Source organism: Anoplopoma fimbria, chromosome 20 (genome assembly GCF_027596085.1).
Source record: "Anoplopoma fimbria isolate UVic2021 breed Golden Eagle Sablefish chromosome 20, Afim_UVic_2022, whole genome shotgun sequence".
NCBI lineage: Eukaryota > Metazoa > Chordata > Actinopteri > Perciformes > Anoplopomatidae > Anoplopoma > Anoplopoma fimbria.
Genome location: NC_072468.1, coordinates 13449095 through 13460188, shown reverse-complemented (window position 1 = coordinate 13460188; position 11094 = coordinate 13449095).

Here is an 11094-nt window from a genome sequence, read left to right as displayed (position 1 = left end):
CTGTTCGAACCTATTGTGCCAGAAGAGATGTGATCAACAAACAGATGCATCCATGGGACAGGAGCTGGAATAGATGGAACTAGCCCATGTGTTCTGGTTCCTGCCTGCATCATGGATGCATCATTCTTATGTATGCTTTTTTATTCAGTTTTGTACCAGCTATCCTCTGTTCTGGACTTATAGATTAATAAGGTTATTTGAGAAAGTTCTCTTCTAACTGTAATAACTATCGTTGACAGCCTGATCTCACTAAAATAGATGAAATTACCTCTTTACAACGCATTAGTTGGTGGTGACACGTTATGTCTTAGAATATGTGGGGGCACCACGGAAACAATGCCAATGTAAATAGGATCCCTTGTCGTGGGAGAAACACTAATTCCCAGGTTAAACTGAAATGTTTTAATCAAAGTTCAGATAGGGATGATGTCAGGGTGGATGGAACGGTCAAAGCCGTCACATGTCACAGGTGGTATCCCCCCATTGCTCCCTTTCATCATCCCCATCTTCTTCTCACTCACTTTCTCGAAATACCTGCCCCCATTGTTTCATTTTGACCATCTTCTGGTTCATCTTTTGACAGGGAAACTTTGCATTTCTATCGTACTACTACGTACCAATCAACTATAATACTTTATCAAAGCAAATATATCTTGTGTGACCTGAGAAACATGATCTTGCTCAGGTGATCTTAGCTCAGAGAAGGTTGCTATGGCAATGAGAGAATGGGAAAGCAGAGGCAAAATGACATAAAACAGACAGGATTTTGTATGTTAGTCAGGTGATTTCTTGATGGGTCTACAATGGGGCTATTGTCATTTTTGATAGGGCTATAGTTTTCTAGTCCCACCTTATCACCGCCTATATAACATATGTACTGTTGCGGAATATCTCGTGTCTATACAGAGACAACTTTCAAAGGGCGTTTACATCTGATGATCAATGGATGTCAGCGGCAGGCGCCCGCCCTTAGTTAGGTGCTTAATTGTATTAGACAGTAGTTCTCAAAGTGTGTGGCGTTTACCCCCCAGCTATGACAGGTGTGAAACTGTGATGCAGAACTACTAAGTTGGAATCATTTTCACAGCAGAGCAGTAACCAAATCATGCTTTCACAATGGCAATGGACAAAACAAAAAACAGAGAGAGCTCCCGAGGCGAACAAACAAACAGGCTCAGCTAACGGTAATCAAAAGGAAATATGGCGAAGCCCATCTTGGTCTGGTTTCACAGTGAATGCAGTGGGAGATGAGGAGAGACCAGTGTGTATTTAATGTCTGAAAACTTGTAGAAGGCTGACAGTATGAGACCCAACAAAGTAAAAAGACATTTAGAAACACTGCACCCCCAGTTTTTTTACTTTAAGTGAAATGGTTTTTTTCAATTGCATGTTGGAAATTACTGAAAGGAATGTTCCAGATCCTCATGTTACGAGGTTGTTGGAGGGAATGACTCCAAAGAAAAAAGTTTGAGAGCCACTGGTATAAGGCCAGTGTGACCCTGTACAGTGTATACTGTACCGGTGCACTCTGTATTACTTTGTGTCACTTAAAATTCCACCCACATTTCTTCTCTCCCTGCCACTTTGACCAGACACGTCCCAACACTGTAAACTTTGTATAGGCAACAAACCTGTAAGTTGCTTCATGTTCCGGTCCCTTAAACATTTATGATGCCAAAATGGTCATTGGAAGAACACTACTGTTTTCAAAGTGAGTTATATTTGCAGCAGGTAAGAGCTTACCGCCACATGGGTTTACATTTCAATGTGTTAACACTTGGATGGGAATCAACGGCACCAGAGATACCCCCGTGCCACACATCTTCATAGAAGTTAGAAAGGAAATAATCACTAATGAGTCTGACATATGTCTAGAGAGATAACAAAATATGTACTTTGTATATCTATGATATTGCCACTTTCCACATCAAATTGGAATCATAGTCACAAGAGCAATGTTGCGGAAAGGATTTCTTTCAATTTTAATCTAGTTTCATTATATTTTATAGGCCTGTGATACACTTTTCATACAGTAGAAATTTTTGGAAGGAGTGTGGTTTCACAGTGATAGCTGCAGGGAGAAATGCCAGTTGTCTATCTAATTGGCAGGGGCATTTTGTTTATGCAGATGGAGACTCACTGTGACAACTGATGCATGACAGTTGCTACATGAAACATTATTAATCTAAAATAAATTCTGTCTTGTGTTCAGTCACTCACATTCTACAAATTTGTTTCAAGAGGAGTGTACATATCTGAGTGCCAAAGAATATGTTGAAATTTATATTTTTGTGATAGACAGTTATCACAAAAATCACAGAGAGTAGTCGAGGTTACGCACTAGTAGAGGTGGTAACTTCAAGCTCCACAGTCTTTTTTGTCAATGCATAATAGTTTGCTTATTTGGCCTTTTTAGAAAATAAGCTTTGGTAGAAAAATTACCATCTATCCTCGATTCATTCATACTATGGCAGAGGTCTGTAGTACACTGAATGGTAACAGTTTTTAGCTGCATCAACTAGCAAGTATATAGGGTTACCCAGATTTTATTTTCGTTTTAAATATGCCAAATGAACACAAACTCAACTGGACGTGCGTGCAGGTTTACCAGACACCAGGGACCTGACAAAGACTCCGGGCAACAAGTAAACCAAGACCACTTACGAAAAGGGACCACAAGGTGTCACGGTGTGTGTGGTGTGGACCCAAAAGCAGGACGACCAGGAGACGGATACAGTTCTGGCGCTTTATTTAAAGCAGAGAACTCAGCATACAGACAGGCAGGATAAGACTCACAGAGGGAAACAGGCAGGGGATCAGGCAGACGGAAATCAGAGGAAGCGGAGGTTAAACTCCGGGTCGGGGACAGAAGGCTGAGTCGTTGACCGGGGCACAGGCAAGGCAGGTAAGTCCAGACAGGCAGGCAGGGTCGGCAACGGGAAATCAGTCCGGGGGATAACGCTGGAAGGTCTGGCATAATGCGGAGTACGATCTGGCACCGACAGCAGGGAATCCAAGGGTTTATGAAGGGGAGTTGATTGGAGATGAAGACCAGGTGAGCATGATTGCAGAACAGGTCCAGGTGTGAAGTGAGACAGCAGGAGGAGTGGCAGACCCAGGAGGTGGAAAAACACAGCAAACTGCTGTGACCACAACAGTACCCTCCCCTCAACGGACGCCTCTAGGCGGCCTAGGCCTCTCTGGGTGAGCCAGATGGAAGTCACGGATGAGGGAGGGGTCGAGGATGAGACCCCGCGAAACCCAGCTTCTTTCCTCTGGCCCATAACCCTCCCAATCCACGAGGTATTGATGCCCCCTGCCCCGACGACGAATGTCCAGCAACTGCCGGACGGTGTAAGCGGGGTGGTCGTCAATCAGACGGGGAGGAGGGGGGGAACGGCCGGGGGGAGAGGGGGCAGACGGAGACTGGCTTAAGGCGAGAGACATGGAAGGTGGGGTGAACGCGCATGGCTGGAGGCAGCTTGAGTGTGACAGCTGAGGGGTTGATGACCGAAACAATAGGGAAAGGGTCAACAAAACGAGGGGTTAACTTCTTGGAGCCAGTCTGTAAGGGGAGATCCTTGGAGGACAACCACACCTGTTGACCCACCCAATAGGCAGGAGCAGGAGCCCGGTGGCGGTCGGCAATGCGCCGGTTCTGCTCAGCGGAGCGCAGCAGAGCGGAGCGTGCGTCCTTCCATATCTTGCGGCAACGGCGGAGATGGTGTTGAACCGAGGGAACGGAGATGTCATCCTCCTGGGCGGGAAACAAGGGTGGCTGGTACCCCAGGGAACATTCGAATGGGGACATGCCGGTGGCCGCACAGGCCATGGAATTGTGGGCATACTCGATCCAGGAGAGATGGTCGCTCCACGCAGAGGGGTTGCGCGCAGCCACACAACGAAGTGCGGTTCCTAGGTCCTGGTTAGCTCTCTCAGCCTGCCCATTAGTCTGTGGTTGGTATCCTGAAGACAGGCTGACAGAGGCTCCAAGCGCTCGGCAGAAGGCCTTCCAAACTTGGGAGATGAATTGGGGACCACGGTCGGAGACGAGGTCAGTGGGAATCCCGTGGAGGCGGACGACATGCTGCACAAGCAGCTGGGCAGTCTCGGTGGCAGTTGGGAGCTTGGGAAGGGCAATGAAGTGAACTGCCTTCGAAAATCTGTCAACAACAGTTAGTATAACAGTGTGGCCCTTAGAAGGAGGAAGCCCAGTCACAAAGTCAAGGCCGATGTGAGACCAGGGCCGACCAGGAACAGGAAGGGGACGTAACAAACCAGCAGGAGCTTGATGGGAAGACTTGGCCCGAGCACAAACCGTGCAGGCAAGCACGAACGCCCGGGTGTCAGCGTCCATCGCTGGCCAGATCGTTCTGTCACGGTGTGTGTGGTGTGGACCCAAAAGCAGGACGACCAGGAGACGGATACAGTTCTGGCGCTTTATTTAAAGCAGAGAACTCAGCATACAGACAGGCAGGATAAGACTCACAGAGGGAAACAGGCAGGGGATCAGGCAGACGGAAATCAGAGGAAGCGGAGGTTAAACTCCGGGTCGGGGACAGAAGGCTGAGTCGTTGACCGGGGCACAGGCAAGGCAGGTAAGTCCAGACAGGCAGGCAGGGTCGGCAATGGGAAATCAGTCCGGGGGATAACGCTGGAAGGTCTGGCATAATGCGGAGTACGATCTGGCACCGACAGCAGGGAATCCAAGGGTTTATGAAGGGGAGTTGATTGGAGATGAAGACCAGGTGAGCATGATTGCAGAACAGGTCCAGGTGTGAAGTGAGACAGACAGGAGGAGTGGCAGACCCAGGAGGTGGAAAAACACAGTAAACTGCTGTGACCACAACACAAGGTCAGTGAATTCTTTGTCTGTGCCAAAGCCTTTTGAAATACAGTTAAGATTTTGCACCTCGTTCACAAGTGTTGAAGTGGCTCATGGTTTAGGTACTCTTCCTTGCATAACTAACTGTCACAGATAAAGAAAAATTGAGGCTTGAATAAAAAAAAATTGATACTGGTAGAGGTTAAACTGAAGTTTTTTTAATCCTCCGGGCTCAAAAGCCCTGTATGCACCGCATTTCACCTGTTTAAGTCATTTAATTAACAGCACATTTGTTCAGGAACTTTCACTGCTAAAGCACAATATCACTAAAGGCCTAGAACGAGTACCAGCCAAATTCTGCAGTCAAATAGCCGGAGCAGTAGGCATGCTCAAAAGCGAGCCGGTGCCGTCACAGCACAAGCATCCCCTTTGCTCCACTGAAGGGCCTCGCATTTTCTAGGTGGTGAAAGACACAGCACGTTACAGCAGTTTGCGGATTGAAACCGACTGAAACTTCTCTTGTTTGTCAGAGAACTACTGTGGCCGACAGGAAACCGCAAATGGCCCTATCTAGCTAGTTTGTCCATTCTGGGCTACAGTAGAAACATGCAGCCTGCTCCGTGAAGAGGACCTGCTCTGTATGTAGATATAAGGTACTCACTGGAAGATAACAGTAACACATAATCGTCTGTTTCAGGGATTATGCACTGAAGACAACATAATTATTGACGTAATATTCAGTGTATGACACTGTTCCTTTAAATAAATTTGTGTTGAATCAAAATGACCACACATACATGCACAGTGCACAAGTGCTGATAGATGTGTTTTTTCATTTTTATAGTTAATATTGAGCAAGGTGACAAATTAAAGAAAAAGTCTTTTCTCAATTTTGGTGCGAATTTTGATGGATTAGAGGGTGTCAATATTTTTCAACACGGATATTCTGGCCTAATTAGCTTAATCCATTTAGGGCTTGATGAAGTTATTTTACGATAGGCTATCATTGGCCCGATTTAAGGAATTAAAGGTGCTAGTCATTTAGAGCCCATACAGGACCTGGAAGGGCCCACAGAGTCATTCCACCCCTTACATTAAGCCCTTATTATGGACATGGTGGCTAAAATATTCATTCATTCATTCTCCGTAACCGCTTATCCTGTTAAGGGTCGCGGGGGTGCTGGAGTCGTTCTCAGCTGTCATTGGATGAAGGCAGGGTTCATCTGGACAGGTCGCCAGTCTGTCACAGGGCTGACATACAGAGACAGACAACCATTCACACTCACATCCACACCTACGGGCAATTTAGAGTCTTCAATGAACCTTAGCTGCATGTCTTTACTGTGGGAGGAAGCCGGAGAACCTGGAGAGAACCCACGCTGACACGGGGAGAACATGAAAACTCCACACAGAAGTTCAGTCTAGCCCAGGAATTGAACCCAGGCCCGTCTTACTGTGATGTGACAGTGCTATCCACCACACCATCATGCAGCCCTGGCTAAGAAATGCTACGTTAAAACTGGAAAATTCAGGTTTGAAATTTGAATTAGCATTTTAAAATAATGAGAGGCTGAACTGGTTCGAAGACACTTTGAGCTAAATGTAAGCGTCAGCATGCTACCAAGCTCATATTGACAATGTTGACAATCACAATGGCTGAAATATTGACCTGAACATTGGGCTAGTTAAAAAGTTAAGGGATCACCAAAGTCAGTCAGAATGGTCCTCTGGGGACCATGAGGAAAAATGTCCATGAGGAAAACTCACATTTTAATTGATGCTGATATACTTCAATCTTGTGGGCCGACCAACTGAACTAACTAACATTGCAATTCCTAGAGCTACTGTTGTAAAATTAGCATCCTTCTAATTTAATGCAAGTGACCATATTAATATACAAAACAGAGCATTTTGAAAACCTGCATTTGGTTGAATGTCTGATATTTTAACTTGGTCCAATCTAATTAATGACTCACATATTGCTTTTATTGTGCACTCTGTCCGTATCCCGGCCAGTATCAGGCAGTGTGTTGTGGGTTCACCAGCCTGCAATTGATAGTGTGACTGCTCTCTCTCTCTCTCTCTCTCTCTGGGAAGTGATGGAGTGTGTCTTACCTGAGACATGCCAAAGAAAGCAATTGTGCCCACTGATGGATGACGTTTCTCAGTGCAGTGGTGTCTGGCTCAATCTGTTTATTTAGTCTCTGTCAAATTGATCATCTGAAAATGCAAACAGATTTCTCCTAAGCAATACATTGCTATTAAGTCACAAGTAAAGCAACTTGAGCTTTCAGAGGCATTCTGGGTAAATATGTTAGACTGTCAAAAAAGATAAGCTCAGAGAAAACTTCTGATGCCAGGCTTTTTTGTATTGGCTGCAAATCAATTACATTTAAGGTCATTTTGAAATTTGTTTTTTTTTCCTTTGGCCATCCATCAATCAGGATCTCTGTTTAAATTGGGCAGAAGCACAAACAGACCACAGCTGCAGCACACCAAGGTCATCATGTCCTCTCTATTTTGTCTGGAGATTTGGGGTTTAAGTCATGATACAATTTGCTTTTCAAAGTAACTCTAGTCATGTCTCCTCATATGTCTGTTAAAAATATTGAATTTAATGCATGGTATGTCATAAAGATTATTTTGGTCATACAGTATGCAGAAGTAGCACTAGGCTTTCATTTATAGACTGCATTTACATGTTTTTTTTATATTTTATATTTGTATTTGGCAGCCAGACATCTAGTCTAAAACTATACATATGACACAACATCATGTGATCTAAATAACATAATCTTGAATCCAAAGAGGGCCAAAATATGAAATATGATGTATATTGACACCCCTATCATCCAAGACATCATCTTCCATTGCGTGCAAAACGCAAATAATTATTAAAAAGAAGGATTTCTATAAGCTGTTTCGGATTCTCCATCACTAGTATGGATGAGGTTTAACAGGGTTACAGCATCTTGCCACTTCTGCCGCTGCTTCTGAGAGAGAGCTGATATGTTGATGATATGAATCATGTTGATGATATGAATGGTCACCAGAGGTTTCTTGTCCTTACCCACTTGTCATTTAAATGTAAGGACATGTAGGTCGTTATTGTTATTATAACCTTCTCCTCTGTCTCTGCTTCTTTTCATTCACATTGTTTGCATTCATTCCATCTCTAAGTATTGCCTTACATTGCATAAGGTAGCCAAATGGCAAAATACTTCCTGATTTTATTCTTCCATTTACTTCTATTTGAAGTATATTTTCTTTTTTCCTTTCTGCTCATACATTCAACAAGCAGACACAATCTATTGATTAGTGAGCTTTTGGGTCGTTGGTAGGTATATTCTGAATCTTTGGAACAGATTAGTTAAACTAACCATGTCCTGACTCCAGATCTGAGCTTAAAATAAAGACAGAGGTATTAATATTCTCATCTCACCTTTGAAAAACAAAAGGCTTAAAGGAATATTTCTCTACATTTTTAACACCTAGCTAGTGAACATAGTGGAGTATTAAGCAGCTAAAGAGACGGAAATGTCCAGGCTATGGTGGACGCCAAACCAGAGACAAAAGAGAGTGAATATGACTTACTATATGTCTCCACTGGTCAGAACCACAACTCCAAATGATTGCATATGCTGCACAATGTGTCTGCTGGATGGGTATATTAATTGTTAGCCATAACAGTTTTCAAAGGTGATAATATGTCAGGACGTTGTGTCTGTCAGCTTGTTTTTCTGCCCTTTAGTGGCCAAAAATCTATTGATGCACTGACCGTACTGATACAAGTTTCAGTAGAAATATATCGAACCACTGAACTCTAAAAGGTTGGCTTTTTTACAGTGTCTGTGAGAATTGATCATGTAATGGAGTACTAGAGGGTTTAGCAGAGAGGAGCGCCAGGCATCTGCACCATCCATCGTCATGGTGACCAAAGGTCATGAGGGCTTCTTCAGTCCTCAGTACGGAGCAGATTGCAGCACGACCCAGCCACTGGACTTCTCCAATGACAAAGTTTATGAATACCTGTTATAATAAACAAAATGAAGGTTGATCAAAATTAAGCCTTTCAGTGGAAGGGTTAATCCCTTACCAAAAGCTTGTTCAGATGTGTGTAAATGACTGATTTGCAATACTTGCTGTGTAATGTTTGATGTTTAGATTGGTCCTTTGCAAGCAGTCGGTCCGGCCTCATGTCCTGGCTTTGAACTGGAGCTGCTGCACGTTATTTTAATCCTCTGTGCTCAGACAGATACAAATCACCACATTTTATAGATGTTAACACTTCAAATTTTACCAGGTTTCTTAAGAATTATTGCAATACAATTTACTTTCGTTTTTATGCATTGTTCAGATGGATTGTCACAAACCAAATTAAAAAAAATAAGTTCTACCTGCTTGTGAATGTAATGATTGCATTTAATAGAACGGAGTAGAAGGAGACTGATCTGTTTGTCTTCAGGCTTTTCCTTTGTTTTGACTCAAATGTTTCCACATGAAGACCTTTAAAATAAGATGTGCCAATCTTGTTTTAGTTTTGCAGGTGAATACATTGATTAAAATTGTGAATTCTTCCCCGATCCGCCCAGCCTTACTTAGCTCAGAAAAAGGTAATAAGTGTGTCTAGAATAGGAACTTTGTTGTTGCATGCATGTGGACATACTTCAGGCCATATACAAATCATCATTGCAACAGTTGGTTTGGTGTCCTATTTCCTGGCATCATATGCAAATGCACTAAAGTGAACATTAATCAAGTGGTGATGCACAATACAAAACAGTCCCTGAAATATTTTCTGTCTAAAAGGTAAAAGGAAGATGTTTTGACCCTGCACACGGTACTTCAGTTTACTCCATCCTTCGATTTGAAAAAACATATTTTGTATCAACAAAGCTTTAGTAGTCCACAAATAAAACCCCTCCACTCAAGGCTTAGTTTAGCTTTCAGTACACAGTATATGATGCTTTGCATAATTGGTCTTCCATTTTGTAAGACTTGAGATACGATTTCTCTTATTGAAATGTCCATCATTTGAGGCTGAGCTAAATTAAGAAAGCCTTTATCATCCTGTGTGTCTTTGATGAGGACTGAGCACTAAGAGTCTGCTGCATTTCTCTTTGTCACAAAGCTTTGGAACACTACGGCAAATTGCATCGCCTTCCTTTTTATTTTACGCTATCTAAAATAGATTTTTCAATATTTTAAAATGTCCTCCAGGCGAAGTGATCCCACAAAGAATTACATTTGGATACTAAAAGCCACGTGAGAGAAAAATCCCTCTTCAGAGAGAAAAATAATAATTCAGGCCAGCATTCGTCCAGTTTTGATATTTTTCACTATAAAGGAAAGATACTGGAGCACTAAGAGATTGTTCAGTTGACCAAGCAACTTGATTGACAATAGAATCATTTTTTATTTTCCTTCTACCTCGTTCCTCCATTGGCTCCAATTTTTGTAACTCTCGCTCCGTCTATGGAACTACTGAAGTGAAGTGAATTTTCAGGGCAACTGCTTACACTATCACCGTCAAGATGGTCATATAGAACAAACAATACTGTCTAAGTGAGCAAAGTGGAATCTAGTCAGAATTGATTGTGTTTACAGTATTTTACTCAATATTTCGGGGGCTGCCCAAAGAGGATGGGGTCAATCTCATGTTAGTCTATTGCCCAATGCGATTAGTTAAGAACTGCCTACAGTCAGAAACACAGCCTCTGATTGGTTGAAAAGTCAGGATGCATCGTTCCAGAGATATTTAGTATGCATTACATGCGATAAGTCTTACTTATTTCTTCAGCTTTTTAGATGAGTAAGTTGGCCACTATTTCTATCCAAGCTAGACCTTGAAATGCTTCTCCCCTGGTACGCACTAGGGTGGTGGATACATAGTGATGTCTTTGTGGCTGACCAATGCACCTGTAGTTTTCCAGGCTCTAGTTTGACGAATGCTCTGCTTTGACAACACAGTTTGTGCTCTACGTTTCATCCTGACAAGTTGTGGGGTTTTTTGGGTCCCCCAGCTGCTATTGTCTACAATTGTCTGTCACTGTCAGCAAGTTAAATGATCAACCTACACAAGGCAATTTGGGTCATATTTCTGACTCTGTGGGTTATTAGCTATAGTTTTGCAATATGGCTTGAAGCCCTCAGCAACACCATACTAAACTACAGCCATGAAGAGCTGTTCCTACTCCAGTCTTCTTCCCTTTGCAACTGCTGTCCTCCTGTCGGACATCCTACCGAGTATGAGACAGTCTGGCTGACAG